We start from the raw sequence: 23,497 nt of genomic DNA on the forward strand, positions 1-23,497 counted from the left end.
CATGACTGTGCGAAGTGGGATTTGATGTGAAGCCGTAAATCCGCTGCAGGAGGGGTTACAGAAAATGGGGGGGTAAGTGACTGCTCCCCCAGCCAAACGATCAGCGAGCTCATTACCCGGGATACCCACATGGCCAGGGACCCAAAGGAAGTCAACAGCACAAGCAGCATGGTGAATATCAGCGAGATGGTCATGGATGCCAGAGACCAAGGGATGGCGCGAAAAACACCAGTCAATAGCCAGAAGGCCACTCATTGAGTCGTACATAACAAAACGCGGTTGTGTTGGGACTGTTGAATAAAGATAAGGGTCTGGGAAATTACCATCAATTCTGCAGTAAACACCCCACATGTAGGTGGCAGCAGATGATTTTCCGTTCCAACAGAGGACATGAAGGCATACACCACATGATCAGCAGATTTAGAGCCATCAGTTTAAAAAACAACAGCATCCCAAAACTCCCATAAAATTTGGCGAAAAAAGGAACCGAACACCATCGGGGGGATGGAATCTTTCGGACCTCGGCAGAGATCCATCCGAATTTGAGGCCGAGGAACTAACCAAGGGGGCATGGAGGGGAGGGAGCAAGGAAGACGGGACAAAGAAGGAAGCTGAAAATCACGGCAAAAAGATGCAAGGCGGAGCCCAACCTGTAAACCTGCCCGAGGGCGGGAATCGGGTGGGCGACGTCCATGGTCTGGAAACAGGATAGAAAAGGAAGGATGAGTGGGAGAGGAACGGATAGCGAGTGCATAAGACACCAGAAGCTGGGACCGCCGAACAGAAATTGGGGGGGGGGGGGGGGGGGGGAGATCCCAGCTTCAACCAGGAGACTATCAGGACTAGTAGGGAAGGCACCGGTGGCCAAACGGATTCCACGATGGTGGACTGGATCCAGCACATGCAGTGTGGAAAGAGCAGGTGAACCATAAACTTGACAACCATAGTCCAAGTGAGACAGAACTAGAGCACGATAAAGACAGAGAAGGAGGGAACGGTCTGCACCCCAAGAGGAGTGGGCAAGGAAGCGAAGGACATTGGGTTTACGGAAACATCCTACCTTCAGAAGTCTGATATGGGGCAGCCAAATGAGCTTGTTGTCGAAAAGAAGACCCAGGAAACGAAACTGTGGGACCACAGGCAATCGTTGTGCATCGAGGTAGAGGTCTGAACCAGGGTGGATCGTAGTACGGGACAGAAGTGGACCACCCGTGATTTTAGAGGAGAGAATTGAAACCCGTGCGAGAGGGTCCATGCAGAGGCACGCCGTATAGCTCCCTGGAGCTGCCGCTCTGCAGAGGCCATTGAAGAGGAACTAACCCAAATGCAGAAATCATCCACATACAGGGCAGGGGCGACCAAAGGACTGACAGAGGCCACAAGTCCATCGATAGCAATGACGAAAAGAAGGACACTCAAGACAGGGGGCGAAGTGCCCCCAACCATCAAGGGGGCAGGTGCAGCCTTCTGGCTCTGAGAGCCGACTGGAATTCGCGGAACTGATGTCCCTACAACTGTTCTCATAGCGGTGGCGTATGAGGAGGTCATAGCCACAGGACATAGGCGCTCATATTTTCTCGTAGTCTCAAGTGTAGGTCAGTTGGTCCAGGGTCTTGTATTCCACGATTTTCCTTTCTTTCTGTAAAATCCTGCAGTCTGGCAAGCAAGGTGAATGATGCTCTCCACAGTTGACACAGATGGGAGGCAGGGCACATGGATTATTGGGATGTGATGGACATCCACTATCTCGACATGTGATACTGGAAGCACAGCGGGAAGACATATGGCTGAACTTCCAGCACTTAAAGCACCGCATAGGGGGAGGGATATATGGCTTGACATCACAGAGGTAGACCATCACCTTGACCTTCTCGGGTAAGGCGTCACCCTCGAAGGTCAATATGAAGGCACCGATGGCAACCTGAGTACCCCTCAGACCCCGATGGATGCGCCGCACAAAATGAACATGTCGCCGCTCTAAATTGGCGTGCAGCTCACCGTCAGACTGCAAAAGAAAGTCCCTGTGGAAGGTAATACCCTGGACCATATTTAAGCTTTTATGTGGCGTGATTCTAACAGAAACATCCCCCAACTTGTTACAAGCGAGTGAAGTCCATGACTGGCCAGAGGATGCTGTTTGTATCAAGACTGACATAGATCACATTTTGGACAATCCCTTCACCTCCCCAAACTTGTCCTTAGCATGACGTTCCTCCCATGGTGTTGCCAGGGAGGGGAGTGATTTAGGGTCATACTTTCTTGCATTGTACTGAGACTTTGAACGCTTAGAGACTGCTGGTGTTTGATCACCAGCAAGTGATGACGTGATACGCTTCATCGCGCATCATCCGCCCTGATGCCACCCACACTGACCAGGGGCCCTCACCACCGGCACCACCCAGTCGCAGCAAAGACCATCTGGCAGGAGGGCCATTTCTGGGAGTCCCGATGCCCCAGAACGACGGGCATCTACTCCTTGGCATATGTGGGGAGTTAACAGTGCAGGCATCAGCAGAGCGATTCCTGTGTTGTCAGGGGCCTACAACTAACAGGGTTCATGGCGGCCCCACCCCAATGGACTGGCTACCGTGCTGGATATGAGGTGCAAAGAAGTCCGTGGTCATTGTCAGCACAAAAAGCAACACTGCATAGAGCTTGGTGGGAAACACAACCAGGAACGCGTCCTCGCCCGAAACATGGGGAATGAGTTGGACTGAAGTGCGACTATGAGAAAGTGGGCTAAAGATCTCAAAGCACGATGGACACAACGCACCATGTAAAGCACCCATCCCCAGTTGGCTCGCTCTTCGGGAAAATTTTGAAAAATGGAGGTCAAACCCTACAGGGCACCATCATACAAAGGCCGAAACATGTGAGACTCCTTTTAGTTGCCTCTTACGACAAGCAGGAATACCTCAGGCCTATTCTAATCCTGGGACCCACAAGAAGTCCTGTATATGGGACCAGGCTTTGAAAGTTTTTCTGTCATCATATCGCACGCTGCTCAAAGTTGGAAAGCTCCCAGGGAAGCTCCTTTATGATCGACATCATATGACAGCTCCATTTTCGATGTTCACCACAGAGACCTTATGTCCCTCCTTCCGAGTCACACTTTCAGACTCAGCAACCAGTGTTCTTTCATGTGTTTGGCAGAGGTCACAGATGGGAACAAGGTGTGGTGTCTGAGGTGTTGTCCCATTCCCTCTACATCACCTACAGTCTGATGGCATCACAAAGGCAACATCAGAACCAGCTTCAACCAATCCATTAGAGAGATTCTGTTGCCCCCTTTTTGTTCACAGTACACAGCAGAGCAGGCAGCAGCCACCATCACAGTCCCAGATGTCGTCTCCAGCAGCACAGTCATTTCCGCAGCAGGAGACATTCGTGGACATCCACCTGCTGCTGCTGCCAGCATCACTGTTGTGCTGACAGCCCGTGACACAGCCAGCAACAGTGTCGCATCCGGTTGCCTGGCCAGAAGTCTCAGACATCGTCTCCAGTGCCCCTCTTCTTGCATCGTCTGCCTCTGTGCCTACAGCCACCAATGTGCCCCTGGGGTTGGTTTCCCTGTCGGCGTTTCCAGTCACACACAGGGTGGGTGCAGGGTTGCGGATGAGTGCTCGGTAGTGACTGAAGTTTCGGTATCTACCTCTGCAATTGCATCAGCACTCCATCCCACCCCCTCCCCCCACCGAGCGGGGTGGCGCAGTGGTTAAACACTGGACTCGCATTTGGGAGGACGACGGTTCAATCCCGCGTCCGGCCATCCTGATTTAGGTTTTCCGTGATTTCCCTAAATCACTTCAGGCCAATGCCAGGATGGTTCCTCTGAAAGTGCACGGCCGACTCCTTCCCAATCCTTCCCTAATCCGATGAGACTGATGACCACGCTGTCTGGTCTCCTTCCCCAAACCAACCAACCAACCCTCCCCCCACCCTACCCTACCAGCTGTGACCCATCTCTATATCTGACGCCAGGGCAGAAGTTTGGTGGGGAGGCATGTGGTGTCATCGGGGAGCAGCGCAAGAAGTATTGACCGACCACCGCAAAAATACTACACACCGTAGTCCCGAAGCACCACCATTATGCCTCTGCCCTGAAATAGCATTGCCAGAGGACAGGAGGGTAGTTCTGTTCGAGGCTGGATCCTGCCCACTTTCCAAGAGGTCCCTGTTGGAATAACACCATTGTGCTGCTACTTGCCTTGACATAGACCATGTCAGCAGTTGGGAAGTGAAGAAGCTTCCGTCTCCTGTGAACTGTGCCTAAGTGCCAATGCTATCAGAACTGTGTCAACAAGTGTCTACAAACTTGTGCTTTCTAGTGACTGTGGTGAAGCCACAGTACAACCAGTCTGAACTTTTATCTGTTCACCACTCAGTAATCGTGGCTCATTTAGTGTGTTCTGAACCGCAAGTCCACTTCTGCAGCTTCACAACTACAGCCAAGCCTGGAAAGCAAAGATAAGTTTTGTTGTAATTAATAAAGTATTACTTATTCAGAGTATTCTAATTAACTATATTATTAATAGCCACCTCAGCATCCACCGAGTGAGGTGGCGCAGTGGTTAGCACACTGGACTTTCATTCGAGAAGATGACGGTTCAAACTCACGTATGGCCATTCTGATTTAAGTTTTTCGTGATATCCCCAAATCGCTTCATGCTAATGCCAGGATGGTTTGTTTGAAACTTGCTCCTTGGTATCCTCCTCCCCAAATCAACCAACCAACCAACCTTAGTGTCCAAGAAGTCATACACAACAAAATGAAATATCTGAAACTTGTTTTCAGTACTCTCTTACCAGCTTCCACGCTGGCTCAGTTTATTTGTACATCAATATCCTTTTCAGATCTCTCAAATCCACGTTCACTGGTTGTCTTCCTTCCACCTTAGCAACTTACTGAATCCTTGCCCAAAATATGCAAGCTTCTTTTAATGGCGAAACTAGGTATTTTTCATATATACAATTTCAAAGCTGAAAGAAATGAAAAGTGATAAAAAAAATCTTGGAAGCATTTAATACTGAATGCTAGAGCTTTGGATTTGTAGTCTGAGACTCACCCACCAAGCCACCAAAAAATCCGCTGAAGTAACCAGCATGTATTTCACAATCTGAAACCAAGTGGAATCTCCTTTAATTCGCGAGATTCAGTAGGATTTCAATGCAGCAATGATGCTGAATACGTGCTTCTTGACATCAACATTGCATCCAATGCCCATCCACATTCTTCCCAAACAAATAAAATGTGTGCTTCTAGACTATCATTACAGATATAAAATTTGTCTGAAGGCTTTTAAAACACAGAACCCAGTACATGCTCTACAATAAGGAAGCAGCTTCGGACCTTAAATTAGGACCAAAAATAGGTCATGGATGTACAATATGAATATTACCGTTCACAACACATATAAATGACTTCTGAGATAATGCTCATAGCTTTCTGGCTATTCATGAGGAACACTGTTAGGTACAGAGAGAGAACATCGGCAGAATTTTTTTGTGAAATGCTGAAAGACTAACAGCCAATTCCAAATGTAAGGAAATGCAATTTGAATCTTGTGAACAGTACAAAACACTCTGTACTCCCACAAGAAATATTTTAGTTTGCAGTGGGGAGTTTGCTGTGGTGCAACTCCACAACAGATGAAAACTGTAAAGCAGGCTGAGATTCAAACCAAGACCTGTGCATCTTGTGAGCAATGGTCTTACTGATTGAATAATAAAGGAAGTTTGAGTACAGTACACAATCCAAATCAGAATTAAAGATCACTGAGAAACAACTCATAGGTAGTGGTTAAGTTATTCTCTACCATATACTTTCTCTTGGGGGTGTTAATCCAGCAAGGCACATCGTAGAATCTATACAAAACTTCAAAAGTAGGAAAATGGCATTGCCTGCTAGAAGATTTGAGTGGGACTATGTCACAAGCCTGGATAGCTCGTCCAGTAAGAGTACTACTCATAATCACAATCCAGCTTGAAGTCAGCTCGCTTTCTGTCAAAAATTTTATACCACCACCGCATGCAATCAACATTTAATCTATAACATACAAACCACTCCACAGCATGGCGGAGAAACCCTCCCATTGTACTGAATATTACAGTTTATTCCCATTCCATTTGCATAGAAGCTTGGGAAGATTGAGTGCCTAAAATGCCTCTGCGTGCACTGTAATAAGTCAAATTTTGTCTTTTGTGATACCGAGCAACGTGCACAAGGTTATAGTATTTCCTAGATTCTTCACTGGTTCTTGAAACTTCGTAAGTAGACTTTCATGGGATGGCTGACATTTACTGTCAAGGATCTGTCAGTTCAGGTTTTTCAGCATCTCAGCAACTCTCCCCCATTAGCGGGGAGAGAGGGAGGGGGGAAAGGGAGAGAGAGGGGGGAGGGGAGAGAGAGGGGGAGGAAAGAGAGAGGGGGGAGGAAAGAGAGAGGGGGGAGGAAAGAGAGAGGGGGAGAGAGAGAGAGAGAGAGAGAGAGAGAGAGAGAGAGAGAGAGAGAGAGAGAGAGAGAGAGATATATACTGGATGGACTTAGTATATGAAATAAAAATCAAAAATTGCCAATAATGTCATAAAACCCATCAACGAGTTTTTATTTATAGCAGTTACAACAACAAATGGATGGACAGGGAAAGAAACAAACAAAAGACTGATACTTAGTAACAGTGTATGTATAGTAATAAGAGTTTTAAAAGGCAAGCTTGTGATATGTCCGAGACAGAAAATTTACAATCACAGTTATGACTTTTAGCAATTGGAAACCATTGCATTAAAGATGCATAAGGTGTATCTACATGACACGTGGCTTGGAGAAAAAAAAAAAAAAAAAAAGTCATGATATCTCCATTGGCCTAAGGTTCCATATTAGTACTCCATTCGGCTCTCAGGATGGGGGAGAGGAAGAGACTGCCATGGGGGAGATAGCCACACAAAAAGAAAAACAGAAAAACCAATGAAAGAATAATTTTCTACAAGTCAGAGTACGGAATGTCAGAAGTCTGAATACAGTGGGAAAACCAGAAAATAAGAAACAGGAAATGCAAAGGATTAGTCTAGATATGGTGCAGAATCGAAAGAAGATAAGATTTCTAGCAGACAATGCCAGTGGAAGACAACACAAGAAAAGGGGAAACAAAAGAGTACAACAGATGAGACAAAATGTAGGGAAAAGGCGGGAAGAACCTGGCCAGTGTGGAGGTGGGGACAAGGCCTCGGTAACCAATACCAACACAAACTGAGGGACTCGAATGCCAGAGGAAAATTAAAGGACTTGTATCTTAGAGAACAAACCACTCTGACAGAGAAAACCAAGGACAGATATAATTTGCCAGGGTCATCTGCTAACACTCAAGACAAGGGAGGTGGGAGGCCATATTTAGTGCATGTGTATGGTTCATGGAGAATGGAGGTATGTGGTCACTCCCCTAGCCCAACTGAACAAGCACCACCAAGATTAGCGAGAATGTGGATAGCAGAGACCAAGGGATGACGGAAAAAACACCAAGTGATAGCCTGAAGGCTACTCACTGAGCCTGTACATAACAAAATTCAAGTGAAGGTGGACTGTTTAATAAAACGGAGCCCGATAGATGGCCACAAATTCTGCAGTGAACACCTCACATGTGGCAGGCAAGAGATGTCGTTCCGTGACAACAGAAGGCACGAAGGCATATCCTATATGATCAGCAGATTTAGAGCCATCAGTGTAAAAAGCAATGGCATCCTGAAACTGCCATAAGAGCATTCAGAACAAGCAACAGAGCATCATTGGAGCGATGGAGGCTTTTGGTCGCTGGAAGAGATCCATCCAAATTCCAAATCCGTGGCCAAGGAACTAACTGCAGGGGTGGTGGGTCAGGAGAGAACGTGTGGAGAAAAGGACGAGGAGGAGACAGGGAAGTCACAGTAGAGGGAAGCAAGGCAGAGCCCAACCAGTAAACCACACGAGGACAGGCAGCCCGAAACAATGAAAAGAAGAGACTAGGAGGGGTGAGCAGGGGAAGAGTGGTTAGTGATGCCATAGGAAGCCAGGAGCTAGGATTGCTGAATCAAAAGCCAAGAGATCCCAGCTTCAATAAGCTGGTGGCACACAGAAAAGGCCTGCTGAACTGCAGTTTCCAATCAAAGCAGATGGTTGATCAAAGACCATCCCTCCCAGAAGCCACACTGGTAAAGAGATTAAAGGTCCCGAGATTCAAGAACCCAATTGGGCCAAAGAGCCACAATCCATTCTAGTAACTTGCAGGGGATATATGTCTGGCTAATGGGCTTAAGGACATGAACCACAATATTCTTTCTCCATTGAGAGGGAAAAAATGCCTTGGAGCCAAATACAGTTAAACACCTGGAGGAGATATTAGCGTTGTGGAGGAGTGAGGTGTTGAAGCAATTGGTTACGGATGGAATCTGGGCCACAAGCTGAACCATGGGAAGAAGAGAGGCCCTGAAGAAGCTCCCATTCAATGAAAGGTTCACTGTAGGATTCCACCTGATAAGGAGTAAAACATATATGCGACATTGTTTCTGGAGGAGGAAGGCAGCTGGATAAGCGACTGACACCGAAGCTGTCGCAAAATGGGTCATAAGGTATTCTGCGAAAACTGACGGATCTGTACAAAGGCCATCCGGAAGGGCAAGCCTGGATTGGAAGACTGACAACGCTGGGGGCTGCAGAGTGTAGCCAGAAGAACCTAGAGAAGAGACAAAGCGTTCCCAACATACACGTTTGCTCTGTTTGATTCAGTAACAGACTTTGGCACACAGACGCTTGAAGGTAATAAGACCAGCAGAGGATGAGAGCCAATTAAGATGTTGCAAGGCATGACAATGGTCACAGAAAGCAGATCAATGGCCATGCTCCACCATGGATCTGGCCGACGGGGAACAGGGCTTGTCAAGCAAGGAACGGCAATGGCAGCAGCACGAATTATCTTTTCAGACATATCATGGACGACTTCATCTGTGTAAAGAAGGAGGAAGGAGAGGGCAAGAAAGTGAAAGATCAAAAAATGGTTCAAATGGCTCTGAGCACTATGGGACTCAACTGCTGAGGTCATAAGTCCCCTAGAACTTAGAACTACTTAAACCCAACTAACCTAAGGACAACACACACATCCATGCCCGAGGCAGGACTCGAACCTGCGACCGTAGCGGTCGCGCGGTTCCAGACTGTAGCGCCAGAACCGCTCGGCCACCAGCGGCCGGCAAGGTGAAAGATCAAAGGCAGAGAAAGTGCCATATGCAGGACTAAAATGAGTAACGAAACCATCATTAAGATGGCACAGGTCGTGGTCCACAAAAAATTGGTCAATGAGGAGCCCCCAACTAGGTGAAGAAGCACTGCCCCACAAAGGTTGATGGGTATTAAAATCCAGAAGGAGGAGGAAGGGAGGGAGGAGTTGCAGGAGGAGAGCAGCAGATGTCGTTGGCCTGTCAGGAGGAAGATAGAGATTACAAAATGTGACGACACAGTCCAAGTGGACCTGAATGGCAAACGCTTCCAATGTGATACGACCTAGTATCCACACGCGAACAATATCTGTACAGACCAAAGTGCAGACACTATCAAAATCCCTCAAAGGGCCGAAATGGTTCTGACAGAAAGCATGGAATAGCCGAAGGGTCAGTGAGTGACCATCAGTAAAATGAGATTCTTGGAGACTAACAGAAGCTGTCAAGTAATAGGCAATAAGAGATTACAACTCCGGGATGCGACGATAGTATCCATTACAGTTCCAGTGAACAATCATGGCGGAGGGACGCAAATGGGCTGGAGCCAATGATGCCACTGGGTCACTGCTTCATGCGCAATGGATACTACAGTCACCAACAACAATGGTGTGACATCCATAAATAAGATTTTAGACTCAAGTTGCAAGGGGGCAGATGGCACATCTGGGGGCACTGGGAGGAGGGTGGGCGGGGGGGGGGGGGGTATCCTGAACTTAGCTTCTGCAATATCCAGAACCAAGAATGCGCACAGACTGTGTGGCCCATGACAGAGTCGAGTTAGCAGGACTCCGGCCTGAGATAAGCTGGGGAGAGGGGTCTCATCAGCGGTGGGCACCAAAACAGGGGGCCATGTCTTTGGCTGGGGAAGGGAGAGGCACCTGGAGGGTAGAGCCCAGGAACTGCAACAGAGGGGACAGGAGATGGGGACAGTAAAGCATGTAACTGAGGTGAAAGTAAAGGTCATCAACACAGGGTGCAGCCAGTCATATTTTTGACAGGCCCCAGTGTAAGATAGATGATCTAGGGACTTATACTCTTGTAGCTTCATTTCTTTCTTGGAAGCCAAGCGATCTGGTGAGTGTGAAGAGTGACAGTTGTAACAATTTACACACATGGGTGGCAGAACACAGGGCTGCTCCTCATGGAGTGGGTGTCCACAGTCACAACCTAGAGGGTTCGCCAAGAAATGTGCTTGAAACACAAGCACAGAAAACACCTCATGGGTGGCAGGATGTACAGCTTCACATCACACCAATAACACACAACCCTGAACACCTCTGCGAGCGTTATCTTTCTCAAAAGCCAGAACAAAGGCGCCAGTATCAGTGCACATATCAAACAATATGATCACCATGTTGTTCCAGATTATCACGGAGTTCCTCATCAGTTTGAAGGATAAGGTCCCCACAAAAAATTACTCCGTGGACCATATTCAGAGACTGGTAACGTGTGATAGACACCAGGACATTACCAAGATGATCACAAGCATGAAGAGTTGCAGATTGGGTGGCAGAAGAAGATTTGATCAGCACAGAACCCAACCACATCTTACTGAGAGACTCCACTTCGCCACTTGTCTTGGAAATTTTACAGAAAAAATAGCAGCTTTGTGGCGGTGAATATGTCCCCGTCCATCCTAGTATAGTCCAGGTAGCAGGGAAAGTGTTTCACTTCAAGCCAGTGAGCCTGGCCATCCTCCCAAGGGGTAGCCAGGAAAGGGAAGGGAAGGGAAGGGAATACTGCTGGGTCATAACAAGCAGCACTCAAGGATCCGTTACCACTCTAAGAGACGTCTGTAGGAGGATAGCCAGACTGTTAAGAGTTTGATATGCTTCATGCGCAAAGCATTCACCCTGATACCACCCATTCCAATCAGGAGCTTTCCCCTTGAGCAGCACCTGGCCACAGCAAAGGCCGTCCGGCACTGTGGTCATTGCTGGGAGTTCCGATGCTCCAGAATGACATGCAACCATTCCTGGGCATACATGGGGAGCCAACAGCTCAGGTATCAGAAATGTGATCCCTCTTTTGTCAGAGGGCTAAGCCAGATGGGTACATAACAACCCCATTACGTGGACTGGCTACGCATACTGGTGACCTAGTGGGGCATAAAGGGGCTACAGTGGCAAAGGAAGAGGGAAAGAAGAGGGCAAGGAACGGGATGAGAGGAAGCCATGCCACAGACACTAGGGAGGGAGTTCTTCCCAAAATGACTCACACTAAAGACAGAAAATTTAGAAGTGTAGGTCAAACCCCAAGGTGTGACCAAAAAGAAAGAAAGAGAAATGGCAACGGAAACAAAATTGCAAGAAATACAGGAAACCAGGTGAATAGCCAGGTCAATATAAGTAAGAACACCTAGAGAGAGGGAGGCGAGGGCAGCAGGAAAGGAGCGAGTATGGGGAGGGAGGAGCACGGGGAAGGACACGTAGTCCGTGTAGGAAGAAATGGCTGCAATAGCTCGAGGCTCTGTGGGCGCCATGCATGAACTCAAGAAAGAACTGTGAGCCCACCGGGGGAGGGGGCACCGGGAGGGTGGTGGGTGGTGGGTGGTGGGTGGGGGGGGGGGAGGACAAAGATCAATTACGTTCTGCAAGCTCACAATAGCAAATAAATTGTTCAAAAATCACACGAGGACACAGTACACTTGGAAAGTGTCCTGGAGACACAGGGTGATTCCTGCTGTATTACATTATGGTCCGATAGAACAGGTTCTGGAAGAGTCCCACAAGGGATGGTGTGCATTAAAGTCACTGAGCACCAAAAAGGGCTGAGGAAGTTTCTCAATAAGCTGGAGGAAGTCTGCCCTAATGACACCGAATGATGGAGGGATGTAGTAGGTACAAAGAGGAAAGGTGAAGTGAGGAAGGAAAATGTGGAGAGTGGCAGCTTGCAGCTGGAAGTTCAGTGAGATAATTTGTCCATAAACATCATTCCGGATGAGCAGCGTGACACTCCCATGAGATGTAATGCCATCCTTGGGTGGAAGGTTAAAAAAGTCTTCATGGGAGTATTCCTTCTGTCCTTTCCAGCCTGCCAGTTGTGTAGCAGGTGATTTTGCTGCCAGAGGTGACAACTTGGGGGTTTGTTGCACAGCTGGAGTAGGAGACAGGGATGTTATTGTAACACTGGGCGATTTTAGAACTGCTGTGCTGAATCCGAGGTCGCAAGTCTGCGTGGTCATGTCCTTCGTGGAGTGAGGTGTAGCAAGAATGGTACTATAAGAGCAAGATGGTAAAACGCAGGGCTTTCGACTAGCCAGCAACTTGCAAGTGACACTTCTTCCTTCACCCGGATCTTCTGGACAGCCCACTCATCAAAATACAAGGCACAATCTTTCAATGAGGCTGCATGGTCTCCGTCACAATCGATACAGCGGAGAGGGGGAGGCAGGCAACTGCCCTCAACTAATTGGTAAGGAATGAGTTGGTTCATTGTATAATGGTAAACAAAGAATTGAAAACACTGACAAGAACAAGTGAAAGGATGATAGGATATTGGTTAAGATATCAGGCAATGACTTTCATGGTGTTAGAGAGAGTTATAGAGTGCAAAAACAAAAGGGGGAGGAGAATGGAATACACCAAACTAACAATTGAGGATGTTTGGTGCAAGTGCTACTCTGAAATGAAGAGCTTCGCACAAGAGAGGAACTTGTGGCAAACATTATCAAACCTATCAGAATACTGATAAATAAAAGGGACAATGAAAACACTTGAAGTGAAAAATCATTCAAAGAGTATGGAAACTGTAACCACAATTCTTTGTATTTTTCCATTCTGGTCTACGTACTCATTTCCATTCAAGTACTGTTTGTGCATGTGACACTTCATTGCTATCATTTTTAATTTTATTCCCAACCAAAATACTGGAGGTAGGCATGTGGCACTAGCACTAGACAGTTACACAAACCTTTGCTTGTTATAGGGTATTACCTAGCACAAAAGTATCACCTATGCAAAACTTCTATTATGAAAAGAAGCCTTTGCATGTCTCTGCGTAAAATATGAATATATTTAAACACATGTAAGCATATGCATCCAAATGGTATCATATTTGAATTTAAGTGAATTTTTATTTTTAATACTGCATGAGTACTCTGTGCACAGTAACTGTAGTCAACTGTAGGCCACGTCAAAAACAGAAAACATTTGTTATCACTTGTTTCCTAAGGAGCGACTATTCTGATTACACTCTCTAGCATTACTCATCATAAAGAATACACATCAAGTTACAGACAGACACAATTAAAAGACACTCACATATAGATTTCTGCCACAGCCTTCGTCAGTAAAACGCGCGCACGCACGCCCGCCGGCGCGCGCACACACACACACACACACACACACACACACACACACACACACACACACACACACACACACACACACACACACACGTGAATGCGTTCACGGGTCTCTCTCTCTCTCTCTCTCTCTCTCTCTCTCTCTCTCTCTCTCTCCCCCTCGCTGACGAATGGTGTGGCCGAAAGCTAAATGTGATTGTCTTAATTGTGCCTGTCTGCTACTTACCGTAAAGAAGACATGTCAAATTGCAATCTGTCTTTTCCTACATTGTTGATATTCCTACCCAGAGTTTCCTTTCTTTGAGTGTAAACAATAGTATATACAAATGCAGTTTAACAGATACTCTTTAGAACCAAATAATTCCTTTTTCACCAGATAGCCCAAGCTTCTTTGGACAGTTAGTGTCATTTACACTATTATGCAGACTTTTTAGTAACTTCATACCCAAGTAAGGTCCTATTTCACCACTGTCGAGGTATGGAATATCCATACTGTCCCTGTATGCGTTGTACGTGTGTTCACTACCATTTTAATACAACCAATTTAAAGTCAAATGCAACACAGGAAAACAATGTCGACAGCATACACAGTGTTTATGAAGGAGCCTTCTCTAAATTACACAAACATATGCTCGTACATATGATGTGAGTAAAAAATAATTCACTACAATTGCTTAGGCTTCCGCAGCCAGAGTCAGTTGATATAAAAGTTTTCGGAGTACCATGCCATGCCATAATGTAAAAACCCCCTATGCTAACCAACATTTCATCCACATTTACGGAAGACAGCTATTGCAACAGTGGCCAAAATGTCGGTTTCTTTTTTTTTTATTTTATGACACAGTACAATACTTTGAAAACTTTTGTATCAAATTATCCATTGTTTAGAGATTATTTAAGAAGACTTTGTTATTGCTTCTGGGCGATTTCATGTGAAACTGAGCCTGACACTTTTTTAAATTTTATTTTCAATTAAATTTATGTCATAGTTTTCTGAACCTACGGAAGTTAAATTATGGAATCCTGAAAAAAAATTATCAAAGTTACAAAATTATTTCAGTAAATGCAATTGAATGATGTCAGCACTTCTGTAGATGAGGATGGAGGGCAAAAAGTTTTCTTTTTATATTGGCAGCCACAGTAGCAGTCTCAATTACTAAGTTTCAAGAGCAGAATATTATGTTTTTAATGAAAGGTAAGATATTAAGCATGCAATTTATTTACAAAAACAGCTCTGTACTTAATGTCCCACCTGTGAAAAAAGTTTACTCTGTAACTCAGCAATTACAGCAATTTTGTTGATTTTAAATTAAAGAGTGAGAAAACCTGATAAATACATCTAAAGCAGTGTTTAATATTTAAATGGCCACATATATAAATGTTGAAATTAATTCTGTCCCACCCGTAACTTTTTTGGGTTGTGACTGAAATCTAAACCATTTAACACTTCTTGTCATTTTTAAGTTATGTTGATTGGAATAACAAGTGCCTTAATAGCTCACACTAATATCAACGTATCAAACAATGGAAAATCCAGGATGGAATGTAACAATATTATGAAAAGGAAAGTTTCCCCTCACCATATAGCGGAGATACTGAGTCGCAGATAGGCACAACAAAAAGACGTCACAAATAAAGCTTTCGGCACGAAAGCCTTCATCAAAAATATACACACACACACACACACACACACACACACACACACACACACACGTGACTGCAGTCTCAGGCAACTGAAGCTACACTCAGGCTTCAGTTGGCTGAGACTGCACTCATCTGTGTGTGGTTTTTGACGAAGGCATTACTGGTCAAAACGTTTATTTATGAAAGGCTTTTTGTTGTGCCTACCTGCGACTTAATATCAACTTATTATTTATACAGAAAGTGGGGAAAAAAATGTTCGCGAAGCATAAGAGACAACTTCGAGAAAAGTTGCACAAAGCTGTCAGCAAATGCAGTACCCATATACAAAAAGAACACGATAGAAAAAGATGGGAAAATATGAAGATAAAGAAATCCTCCTGTGAATTTTTTTTTAATTGATCACCATAAGAAGAAAGCTGAACTAAAAAGAAAGCAAAGGCTTAAACCAAAATTTGTACTGACTGAAGATGACCTGCTTCCCAGATAAAATCACATAAATGTCTTCAGACCCTCAGCAAAGCTGTTTCTCCCTTAAAAAAGGTGCTTTCTTCCATTCCCTACTAAAATCATCAGCACTCAGAAAAAGTTTGTATGGAAAACCCTGACTAAGAAGGTAAAGAGCACATTTTCTTAAAAGACACGAAAACTTCATCTTGTTAACTTTTTCATAAGTAATAAAATCAGCACGCAGTTACCCTGTGTAAAGGATGTCAAGTCTTTTGCACATCTAGCAACTGGGAAAATAATTATCTTGCAAAAACATTATATGAATGACACAAGTGAAATCAAGTTTTTCAATGAATACCCAGTGTACATTCTTTCATCTATACAGAATTAGATTCTGTACAGACGAAAGATGTACACTGGGTATTCACTGATGAACCAGCATATTTCAAAGGCCTAAAGACAAATAATTTCGAAGAAGGTATGGGGTCATCACCAGCTGTTGAAAAGTTCGTGGCAGAAAAATTTATTTTGTTGGAGTTTCAAACTGCAAGAACGATTTCAGCAAACTACAGGCATGCTGAAATTTCACAGACTGTTCTTCATGTGTATAAGGTCTATAGGAGACTCAGAAAAAGTGTTCGAAGTTGATGAAGAGGATGTATACTGCATAAAGTTGGAAAACTTCTTGCTACTCTCCCAAAGCCAGACATCAAACATGTCAGGAATGTACCTTATGTTATGAATGTTCTGGAAACTTTAGACATTTTTGCAGTTAAACTTAAAATATTTAGGTACACAGTACTTACAGTAACACTGTACTGTACGTTATTTACAATGTAACAAAACTTTCTCACAAGGTTATTCACATAGAAAGTGAGGTCTAAATGGCTCTGAGCACTACGGGAGTTAACATCTGAGGTCATCAGTCCCGTAGAACTTAAAACTACTTAAACCTAACTAACGTAAGGACATCACACACATCCATGCAAGTGGCAGGATTTGAACCTGCAATCGTAGCAGTCGCGCGGTTTCGCACTGAAGCGCCTAGAACTGCTCGGCCACAGCGGGTGGCTTGAGGTCTAAATATGTTATTTACTGATTTATCTATAAATTAGTATAATGAAATTAATGTTCACTAGTAAAAACAGATTCTAATTCACACATGCCCTACCCGTAACAGTTTTCAAGTACATTTTTTTAAAGTAAATATGAATAATGTTACATCTATTGATATTTCATCATGAGGAGAACTGTTTTAATACTGTGAATTCAATGTTTTTAAAAGAATATAAAGGCATAATTATCAGAGTTCTCGTAAAATGCTGGTGGGCATTCATTTAGTCGATTCGGTGTCCATCAATGACAAAGTTTCCTTATGATCATCAGTCAATGTTTAATTTATATATTTACACTTTTTGTTAGGTCGGCTTTTGATTGTCGAAAAACATAGTGCAACTGCCCCAACTGTGACACTGGAAACCCCACCTCTCCAAACAAACGCCGCAAACAATGTCATGTAGAATCAACGACTTATGAGTAAGTCGAAAATCTTTTGTATTGCATTGGTCTTAACTTGAGTACTACCAGTATTAAATGTCAGGCCACTCCAATCGACTACAAAGTAGATCCAATGAGCGCACATAAAACTCTAAAAAAAAAAATACTGTTTCTCCATGTGTTAAACAGGTTTGACACGTAAATAAACATATTGTTTTTAAATTATTTTACTGGGCAACAAAGGTAAACCATGATAAATGTAAACTGGGAAATTGACAAGCGCGAGGCAAATTTATCTATACAGACTTATACTGACATGTGGCGGCTTTTAAGTCACGTCTGATGTAATCTTTTTTTACTAAACATAAATTTGTAAGAATTGTTTTGCTGTACTTACATAATGCTGGTTTCGATGAGCACTTCGTTCACACAAAGAAATATTTACGTTCACCGCACATCTGAATACTTATAAAATTTTTGAAGACGTTTACATTTCTTTTGTTGTTGATTATTTGCAATAAGAATATAATTAAACCGCAAAATACTGGTGGCTACAAAATAATAGGTGCTTCTTATATGCCTTGCAGTTCTGTTGATATATTTATGTATTACAATAACAACTTTCTCAACTTAGTATTTCAGAAAATTAATAAACACAGACCTCTTCCAAGAGAACTCGAGGCATTGCATATGCACAAAGAACACGAAACTAACACCACATTTAACCATACATTTCGACATACGGGAAAATGAAACTTCCTAAAATTCAAACTTTTGCGGCAATATTATAGGGTGCGAGTCTCTAAAGGCAGTAGCACACATGAGATTCTCTGGCCAACCTTCGACAAGTATGTGAAACATTTTCTGCTCTGATGATCAACGCAAAGTATAAAAACTTTCCACACGACGATGTTTCGCAGCCTGTTTACGAAGACGCAACGCAATCATAACACTGTGTTTGTCTGGTAGGGAGTTGGACATAACATACGATTTTCATGTGACAGTAAACTTCTGAAATGAGCGTAGCATCTGGGATCAGAGTAACACATCCTATAAGAAGAAACGTTATTAATCATTGCCTCTCAAATAAGGTATGACACTATTTTACTATAAATGCCGTTGAACTTAATACATTTTTCGAGAGGTAAAATTAAAAAAGTAGTAAGTAAGACAAATGGAACACTTTGTATAACCATGTAACTCGTATTACCAATTCAAGCAGAAACTATTCGGTCTCGCTCCAACAAGACAAGTATCATTCAGTCATTTTAAAGTATCTGCTATAAATATAAGTACAGTCACAATAACCAAACCCCATGTTCCCCCTCTTCTATAAAGTATTGAGATTTTTTTGTTTATGAAGGGACGCTATCATAAGTTGTACCCTTCAAGCACTGGTGGACGCTGGTTGGTGCTGATGAATATTTCTCAACCTCTTTCAGTAGGCCTCTTTTCCACAGCAAACCATATGAACAGTATACATCCAGAGACAGAGATGGACAGGAAATTGTGTTTCTTACATACTTCGGTCCAAGGGAAAGCAGATGAACGACTCGGCCATTCTGTGTATCGAAAGCCGAAGCACACGAACCTACACCTCAACGGACATAGCTTTCATCATCCAGCTCAGATAAGAGCTATGCCGAACACCTTAATACACAGAACCAGGGCTATTTCAGACAAGGAACATATCGGCTCCGAGATTATTCATCTAAAGACGATATTAAGAAGGAAAGGGTATTCTGTCTATTATAGTAGGTCAACGCTGTCGAGGAAACCATGAGCAACTAATATTTGCACGAAACAACTGGCGTTCGGCTGAAATCGACCGATTTAATATGGCCCGAAAGTAAATATTAGGCTCATTACAGATCAGACTGTCATGACAAAATAGACCGATTTCAGCCGAGTGCCAATAGTGCTGCTGTCATTTTAGCAGCTCATGAGAACGTCAAGACGTGGTGCCGCTCTACCAAGTCAGGAGGACCAACATTAAGTGCGGCTTCCTTTCTGCAACAACTTTTTGAGTACAAAGTAGAGCGATTTTTGTATCTGGGCAGTGTCTACAAACAATCGAGCGATTTTGTGTATAGGCAACTGGGAGAAACGTCTTGTTTATAGATACGTTTTTGCTACAAAATCGCACAACTTTTGATTCCCGTTTGAAATGGGAGACATGAGACAATTCTTACACAACGTTGCGTGATATTTCGTCCATTGGAGATGTTGTAGACATGGCCTCCAGTTATTGTCTTTGCGGTGTGGAGAAAGCTTCGTCTGGTTTTCTATCATTTTTCTTCTTCTTATTGTTAAACGTCATTACCAAGACGTGGGAAACGGAAGAAGTGTTGCAGCTGACGGAAGATATTCACGTGGCATCAAGTTTGTGGAAAACTGGCAAGTCCGAATATAAAAATCGCAACAAGAAAAAGTTGTTCATCGAAGAGCTACCCGAAAAATATTAAAGTATCAGTGCGTGATTTGACAAACAACAAAAAATGCTGTTTTCTACTTTCAAAGTCAAAAGTAAATTACAACCAAAAGGAGATCCTTCCACGAACAGTTCACGTTTCCACCAACGTCTCCTCTTTAATTTTTTTCACTATTCATTATTGTCGCTGCACAAGCCGCGATTCCAACGAGGTCAGCCATACTAACCAAACATCCAGGAAAAAGGGGGTGATGCCCCTGGGCATAAAAGCGTCAGCCACGCTGCTCGACTCGCTGCAGGTCGCATCGTTGCTGTCGCTCGTCTCGCTCGCCATGTCAGGACGCGAAAAGGGTGGAAGAGGCAAGATTGCTGCCGTTGCCAACCTCCTGCTCAAAAGTTAGCTGGGGACGGCCGCTGCAACAAGAAGAACAGGACGAGGAAGCACAAGGAACAGTGCTACCAGTGCCAAAAGATGGGGCACCTTGCCAAGACTTGCAAGAATACAGTTGGGTGCCTGAAGTGCGCGCAAGCACACGACACACGTGACTGTAACAGACCGAGAGGAGTGACTGCTACTTGCGCAAACTGCAGCGGCATGCACGCTGCTAACTCGCGTAAGTGCAACTATGTGAAGACCTGGATGCAGCAGAAGAGGGCCACCACATGAGAAGAGGTGGCCCATGAAGATAAGGCGGCCGCCCCGCCCCCTTTTCAAGTGGTGGAAGCGGGCTGTGTCTCCAAGAAGAAGAAGTCTATGGTACACCGCCTACTCGCTGAACTACGCGATGAGATGCGCGCTGCCAAAACAACGCCAGCCGCCCCGGTGGTAGTGGATGCAGCGATGCAGACAGAAGACCATCAGGACCCTATGGAGTTGCTGGAACCCTCGGAAGACGTCACGGAATGGGGCCGCCTGCTGCCACGAATGCAAGTGAGTTTGATGACCAGCAGGCACACGACACTCTACTGGAAGAGACACAAAAACTGGCATGCACTGACGAGGAGGATGGATCAGAGGCATTGCTGCCTCCATCTGAGCCACGGCCGCTACCGGACAAGGAAATCCCTACCGGACAAGCAATATGCAATAAATCATTCCCATTTAACACCTATCCCCATTCTTACACCCCATTTAATATCCCTAAACCTTCCCTTCACTATAAGCCGTATGTATTCGGCTGAGAAGTCGCCACATTTACTGCCATCATCCCCAAGAAGGACCTGTGCCCGATAAACAGGCATTCGGTTTTTTAAAGAACGCGACTGGCGTCATATCATCGATGTAACGCCGAGAATCAAACAGAAGAAGACACCTTCCTCATAAGTTCGCTAGTCTACTGTAACTCCCAATAATTTAATCCTGTCTGCTCAGACTAGTCCAATGCCCTCCAATAGTCCCAGAAACCAATTTCAGTCCAGTACCAGTGGAGTAAATGTCCAAGGACAACAAACCCCAGAACACAGACAATCTCTAGGGAGGTTGCCATCACCAGAGCAGGGAGAGAGAGAGTTTCACAACACACACACGCTTTACAGTCGTTGCTCTGGCGCAGTGCAGAGATGTGAGCATGCCCTGAGTTTAAGGTAGCACTGAATAAAGCGACGGATGTGGCGGATCCTTATTTGGTCTAGGTTGCTCAGTCGACAGCCTTATCTCGCCCACCGCAGAGTAGACTGCTGCTGAGAACGGAATGGCAGCTCACTGGTCGGTAGATTTCACTTCGCTGAGAGCCCCATCTGACCCTCCTCTTATGATGAGTCAGCTCCTAACTGTGACTTCAAGGTTGTCGAGCCTGATGATGACGATGTGCCGCTTCCTTACTACTACAGAGCATACTGTCGAAGGAAGAGCTGAAGAGACAAGATGTAACCAGAGTGCTGTAGTATCTTGATGGTGAACAGTGCAACCGATAATGGACTGTGGTCCAGACAGTGATCACCAAGAGATCGCCAAAAAAGGAAAGACAATTAGCTCCAGAAAGCACTCCATTGTAGGTACTTGCACTGTGGGCATCAACTAGATCTATGTCACATTAAAAAACATGGCACAACCAGAAATGACATCCATTGCACCAACAACAGTGACCATGAACTGGTACCAAGAGTTGATGTGGGTGAAGATGAAAGACCTACCTAAGTCCAGACAACAGAACACCACACCTGCCGTCCAAGAAGAAGGCAGCCCTAGCCAGCTGCAAACCATACAGCAAACTGATGCAGAAATAGCCAGCTCCCACGCGGCATCTACAGCTTGGCAGTCAATGCCACAGTCACCTCACATTGGCTTCGAGGCGAAGGATGACCACTGTGGTTCCCTGGTGGACAACAGCTGATTACAATATGATGGCTGCAGGAGGCATCCTGGCGGGAGTGAAACTTGCTGACAGCGAAGATTTCCGGAAGGTGGTGAGCGAAGCAGTAGTGGTCTCACTGCACTTCTACATGCATACCGCTCTTCCAGAATGACTCAAAAAGGGTGGTGTTCACGTTCTCCCACAACTGGCAGATCCTAGCTTTCTTAAAGAAGAGGTGGAGGTCCTCAGCTTTGGAGTCCACAACATGATGTGCATAAAGTTCCCCTCCCCCTTCCCCAAAACTCAGAAGGAATCGCCTCCCCTCCTGGTCATGACAGTCGACAACCCAAAGAATAGGAGGCTCCTTCAATAGGATGGCCAACATCACAGTCACTGTAGAGCCTTTCAAGCACTCGAAAGGCATGCTACAGTACCTCATATGTCAAAGGATGGAGTGTGTGGCATCCTGCTGTTTCCTTTCAGAGGCATGTGTGAAGTGTGCTGGCGATCATGCAAATGCAAACTGCCAGCATCTGCATAAACGCTCTCCAAAATGCAGAAATTGTGGCAGCCCTCACTAAGCAAGCTATCGCTGCTGTAAGGAGATTAAGGCTGCAGTAGTTCATAAACACAATGTGTCATACAAGAATGAGGCTGACTGCTCAATCCCCAAGTCTGCACTCAGGTGCATGGACAGTGAAGAGGCTGGTCAACATGAAGGAGCAGCTGGCCAGCAACGCTGCCAATACAGTTTCCATCACAGGAGACAACAAAAGAAGACGCCTAGTTGCCAAGAAGCGTCTCAGGGATGGCATAGCACAAGGGCAGCAGATAGACAAACCCAAGGGGAAAATTAGCCACCAGATTGACGACAACACAACAGCAAATAGCAGTAGTGGAAACACTCTGACAGCCAACCACACTGGCACAGCATTCAGACACACCCACAGCAACCTCTGCGACCAACAGCGACTTGACTGTACTCTTCACGTCGCTGTCTGCAGTTCACGAAAAATTGTCTCATCTTGCAAAACACTGCAGACACTCGACAAGGCACAGACGTTGGCTGCACCAGCAGCCTGGCCTTCAACTCTTCCAACGACGTCCGTGCACAGAAAAATGATGCCAGGCCAGCTGCTGGCCGCCAACAAGTTGTAAGCACTGCCGTCATGTGAAGATAAAACCCCAAGATGGACCACGAGTTGATACAACCACAATCTGAAGTTTTTAATCCTCATTTTATTGCAGATATTGGAGGAATAGCAGTAACATTCTGGTACAGCACCAACGCCAGGGGGTGATGGGCAATCCCTAAAGAAGTCCCAATCTATCTGTCATTTTCATGACAGTCAGACCATGATGATGATGATGGAAGTAATCATCAAATGCATAGGATTTTATCTGAATTCGATATGACAAATTAACGGAGAATTTTTTATCTGAGGACTCTATCGTGAAAGACTCCAGAGCCAAGCTGTCTATATGTTCTGAAGGGAAAAGTGTCAAATATTAGGAATCTTTGTATACGAATACATAGTATTCCGATCACCAGGAAGTTGATAAAGAGATGTATGAGGATATATCTGCTTGAGGGTAGATCATACAACGCCCACATTTCGAAAGGCTGTGGAAAAG

At 44.9% G+C, this 23,497-nt stretch overlaps 1 protein-coding gene across 7 annotated transcripts in view; it reads right to left on the reverse strand.

Annotated features, from left to right (window-relative positions):
- LOC126203475 (zinc finger protein 420-like) overlaps window positions 1–18,173 on the reverse strand; it is a 164,757-nt gene extending 146,584 nt beyond the window's left edge. For 3 of the 7 annotated variants that reach the window (XM_049937798.1, XM_049937797.1, XM_049937793.1), the window contains exon 1: window positions 17,535–18,171. The gene's annotated coding sequence lies outside the window, so the exon portion shown is untranslated. Of the gene's footprint in view, window positions 1–4,207; window positions 4,328–17,534 lie in introns of those variants that run through there. The other 4 variants (XM_049937794.1, XM_049937799.1, XM_049937795.1 and 1 more) reach the window with 4 other exon arrangements.
- Window positions 18,174–23,497: the final 5,324 nt, after the last annotated feature.

Source organism: Schistocerca nitens, chromosome 9, assembly GCF_023898315.1.
Source record: "Schistocerca nitens isolate TAMUIC-IGC-003100 chromosome 9, iqSchNite1.1, whole genome shotgun sequence".
Taxonomy (NCBI): Eukaryota; Metazoa; Arthropoda; class Insecta; order Orthoptera; family Acrididae; genus Schistocerca; species Schistocerca nitens.